Source organism: Neolamprologus brichardi, chromosome 14, assembly GCF_056152115.1.
Source record: "Neolamprologus brichardi isolate AB-2024 chromosome 14, ASM5615211v1, whole genome shotgun sequence".
NCBI classification, from domain to species: Eukaryota; Metazoa; Chordata; class Actinopteri; order Cichliformes; family Cichlidae; genus Neolamprologus; species Neolamprologus brichardi.
The window spans coordinates 34,674,438-34,679,982 of NC_142117.1; positions in this window are offsets into that span (position 1 = coordinate 34,674,438).

The following is a 5,545-nucleotide window of genomic DNA, read 5'->3' on the forward strand; positions in this document are numbered from 1 at the left end:
GGGAACCACTGGCTGATTAGTAACCAGTGTTGGGAAGGTTACTTTTAAAATGTATTCCATTACAGAATACATGCCCCAAAATGTATTCTGTAACGTATTCCATTACGTTACTCAATGAGAGTAACGTATTCTGAATACTTTGGATTACTTAATATATTATCATGCTGTTTACAACTACGTGAATGTACTATTGCTGTGATTTATTACTGTTACTGAAGGTCCGCGGCTCCGAACCGTAGTAAAGGGACCTGGCTAATACGTTGACGTATTAGCCAGAGGTCCCTTTACTACGGTTCAGGTTCGTGTCGGGCTCGTAGCCGAAAACTAGCTTTACTTTGTTGTCTGGGTCAACTTTGCTAGCGAGAGACAGAGAGAGGCATCGAAAGGCTGCTCCAAGGAACTTATTGTTTTTGGAGGAAAACACGAACACGGTGTACAGTCCAGTCTTAATAGCTTACTTACAACTGGGCTCGTCAGGCACTCTTCTTGGCTGCAGTGGTTATTATTATATTTACATGCTTCCAGCTCCCGTTTTTGCTCGATGACAGCTCGTACTTTTCCTTTTTCTCCCTCCCTCGCTCACAGACACATAACGTGTATGGCAGTCCATTCTCCCTGCAGCACGGACTACACTGCCTATGATGCTACATTCTTTAGAGCTATACCTTTAGCATTCTGCCTATTAGCTTAGCACAACAACAACAACAAGGCGCTCTCTCACCCAGGAAACACAGAGAGAGAGAGAGCGTCACCCTGTAACCATGGCAACCGTAACGCTGCCACCTGGAACAACAGAACGTAGCTGTCAAACAAAACCCAAACAGTCCTGACCCGCCACAATATGAAACAGGGAAGTACCGCCGTGTAATCCATTTATTTCAACAAAGTAACTGTATTCTAAATACCACCTTTTTAAACGGTAACGGAATACAGTTACTCATATTTTGTATTTTAAATACGTAACGGCGGTACATGTATTCCGTTACTCCCCAACACTGTTAGTAACTCAGATAAAATCATCACATGGTCTGCTCTTCTGGGCCATGTTTGAACATTTTGAAATCCACTCACTAGTCCTTTGTAAATATTACGAAACGAACAAATATTTCCCAGACAGACCAAGAAGAAGTCAGACCTGACGTAATTCAGCTAACGTCTCATGGAGTCAATGAGGGTTTTTCATTGAGCGTGTCATGAAAAACATTCAAACCCATCCATCTGTTTTCCTAACCACTTATCAGATTCACTTACCAGCTGTCAGTGGGTGATGACCTATCCTCAGATTTCTGGAATCAGACCAAACAATTAATGAACATAAATATGTTTTAGGTTTACTCTTTGCTAAAATTGCTGCACATTATTCTAATTAATATATTAGCATATATCTGCTTGATTGCTCTATGGATTAGCGTGGGACTTTGTTCATAAGTCCATAACTTTGGTCCATGTTTCTTATACTTATACAGGAAATATATAGATACAGAAAATATGTCTCGTCTTTGTGAAAGCCATTGATATAATTTATCAAGACAACTTAACCTGAAGAGGCTTTGATCCGAATGTTTCTCGAGAATAGAAACTGTTGTGCGCCTGACAAACAGAAGCTGTAAAAAAAACTGAAACTAGAAAATTCACTCCCAAACTATTTTTTAACTGTGAAACCAAAATAGAAACATTTTTTTCTGCTTTGGTTAAAAACTGACCAAACATTTAATAGACTGTCATTTTCACACTTTCACTTGAGGAAGTTTGAGGAGAATGAGGTCACGATATTTTCCGCAATCATCCTGTTTCACATTTAGCTTCAAACATGTCTCCACCTCTGGAGATACTCCACACGGTTCAAGGCAAAGGAGCTGCACCGACAGGGGGCGTAACACACATCTGCTCTCACTAGCTGTAAATATTTACTGCTCTGTCCTCACAGTTTCATAATCTGTCGTATTTTGGGAACTGGAGAGTTAAACACCGTGTGATGGTCACCACTGTTGGGTGGTGTTGAGCTGCAGGCCATGTTTGAAGGACTCGTGATAATGTCCCCGCTGTTATTCTAGCACCATTTAACGTTGGCTTTTAATGACATCTATTTAATTGATTTTCATTAAATATTTGTGGCACATAGAGCCTAATGCATTTTATTATATCTGCCTTTTACTGTCACGTACCCTCCAGCAGGTCAAAGGTTTCATTAGTCTACAGGGCAGAATTCAGTTAATTACCTGCAGAGCAATTAAAATTAGTCTCACTTTGACTCTGTTATGCAAAAACATTGCATTATGTTGATTTTTAGAAAATATTACATCATCAGGAAAAGTAAAATCTGTAAATTTCTACTTTAGAATAAAATCCCTCGTATTGAATATGTGAACAGTCATCAACTTCTGCAGGATTAATGACACTTAATGCTGCTTCTGTAACATATGCCAGCAAAACGGTGTGGAACATCAAAAAACAAGCCAGACGTCTGCTAAACTTGATGGCCTGTGTTTTAAATGTGGCTTCAAAAAAACCCAAACTTGATACCAGCTGCTGAACTGGTAAAAAGCTGCTGGTCACACGGCAAAAGATTTCTGGCCTGTTGGCTGTTTACCATCACAGCCTGACTATTAATACAAGGACATATAATAGTGCACATTGTGATAACCAACTGGGACATCGTGTGAGGAAAACAGCGTGTAAAATATCAAGCTGCGTTCTTGCATGTAATAATTCATGTTGCAGACTGCGAGAGGGGCTGAAGTGATTCACAAAATCACTGCATACAGATGCCTGTAAATACAACGTAAAGGAATTTTTTCATATTTATAGAAGATCATATTTTATTTCAGCTTTAGCAGCACTATCGCCTAATAAAGTCTATTTTATTTTATCAGAAGCTGAAGACATGGACTGGTTCACTTTTTAACGTGATAAATAATCCAGTATTAGCGAGATTATCCTGTGTGGCATGTCACCATCACCTCTTTCCGAGATCAGTGGCGCAGAGAGAGTTAAGCACTTTATTTGCTGAGTCACAGCAGCCGCCTGCCTGCTGTGCTATCATAACAGAGCTTTATACTGCAGGGTCGAAAACAGGCAGATGAGCAGCAGACTGCCCTGACCTCACCGTTTACACCCCATGAGTCAGCTGGCCTTATGCATAAACAGCACAGACAAGCCAGCGATTACTTCCAGGAGAAGCAAGCAGAGCACAGTGAGAGTGTTTTGTTGTACCTAGTAACCGCTGGGTAAGAGCCGAACAGCCCAGGAACTCCCATCTGACCTTCACATGAAGCTCAGTTAAGTTTCCGCCTTTGTTTCCTAAGTTTCCTCCAGAAATACAGTACAGATGACATGCATAGCTGTCCAGGCTTCTTGAAGGACATTCAAAGCGCTTCTTTGCAGCTTGTTCTCTGTCATGATGATTCCTTAAGACGGGCTTCTTGACAGCCACCCTTACACCGTGACCATTTCTGCTGAAGCTTCATGAACAGCTGGATCAACTGAAGTGCCAGATGTGTCTCTCAGGCCTGTGTCAGGTCTTTGCAGGATTTTTTCCCCTTTAAGGACATGAATTTCAGATAATTGAACTTTTGTTTTTCCCAAAACATTGACTAACTTGTCCAGTTTCTTTAATTTTTTTTATGTCCACACTGCACACTACAGTATGCTGATATATGCCAAGTTTTTGGCCAAGAGCCGTTTGGGAATCACCTTGTTGGTGCACAAATACCATTTTATGCCTTATCTTTTGCAGTTTCCATAGATTCAACTAAACAAATGGAACAAATTATATGTTTTTGTAACATGTTGTACTTAGAGATAAAATTACTACACTCACACTTGTAGCTGCTGAAGGGACTTTTAATTAAAGGGGACCTGTAATAGTCACGACCTGTAGCTTGGAAAGGCTGAGGCCCCTGTGACCTTGAATTGGATAAGCAGAAGAGATGGATGGATGGATGAGACATGAAGTTTTGAAAAATAAGACCAATGAATGTACAAGCAATCCCTTTGAGCCAAAAGCTCAAACAGTTTTGGGTTTTTTTTCTCTTCCTGGCTCTCTGTGATGACATCGGTACCTGGTCAGCTCGGGCACAACAGCTCCACCCACCTGTTGTTCAGGTGTTGTTCAGTGAGCAGCAGTTGATCAGCAGCAAAACAAAAAACTTTCTTAAAGGGAGGGGTAAAAGTAGTAAAACAACCTTTCAGATAGAGGATGAACTGAGGTGCCACACAAAGGCCGAGTGTAAGACAAATAAAGATTATTTTGAATTTTAAATCAGGATGAACAGTTCTGATATAGTCCAAGAATAAATCATATATCGTTTGTCCATGTGAGCATTAAAAATGCTGTGGAAAGTCAGTGGGATGATCATGGATATCATGGAAACTGATTGACCAGAATTCCTTAAGATTTCTTTAAACTCCGTGGCAGAATAGACTCAGTTTACACGAAGAACTACTGAACAAAGTTTTGAACGGTAAAAGAATTTAGCGGATTTCACAGGGTGTTTTCTTCTTATCATCATCAGGATACAGAATGACTTTTCTTCTGCTTATCAAAATATTGAATGGCACATTCAGAGGAGGACACAGGAGGGCTAAATGTGTGGAAGGGTGTGGACTTCCTCTGAGCCCAAAACATGCAAAATAAAAGCAAAAACACTTTGGGCCGTAATACGCAAGAAAAATACGGTATTACTGTTCCGTAAGTAAGGCAGCACAGTAAATGGCCTGTGTTTGTATAGCGCTTTTACTAGTCCCTAAGAACCCCAAAGCGCTTCACACAATCAGTCATTCACCCATTCACGCACACATTCACACACTGGTGATGGCAAGCTACGGTTGTAACCACAGCCACCCTGGCAGAGGCGAGGCTGCCGGGCACTGGCGCCACCGGGCCCTCTGACCACCACCAGTAAGCAACAGGTGAAGTGTCTTGCCCAAGGACACAACGACCGAGACTGTCCAAGCTGGGGCTCGAACCGGCAACCTTCCGATTACAAGGCGAACTCCCAACTCTTGAGCCACGATCGCCAGTGGCACGGTGGTTAGCACTGTTGCCGCACTGTTGCCGCACAGCTAGAAGGTCCTGAGTTCAATTCCACACAGGGTCTTTCTGTGTGGAGTTTGCATGTTCTCCCCGTGTTTGCGTGGGTTCCCTCCGGGTACTCCGGCTTCCTCCCACCGTCCAAAGACATGCAGCTTGTGGGGATAGGTTAATTGGATAATCCAAATTACCACTAGGTGTGAATGTGAGTGTGGATGGTTGTCTGTCCCTGTGTGTTGGCCCTGCGACAGACACGCCCGTGTCTCCCTCTGGTTTTACCTGAACACACAAAAAGCCAAAAGACGCTATTATTCTAGTTTGTCTTTTTCTTTCTTTCTTTCTTTTCGGGCGTTTTTAATTACAAGCACAGAGATTATTTTCTTCTGGTGATTCTTAAGAACAGTGGTAATATTTTTCAGGCTTTTCTTGAAATTAGGGACGGGTGTGTCACGGGAAAGATGTGATCATTTAAGTCTACTAAACGAATAAACACACCTGGATTCGTGCAGGACC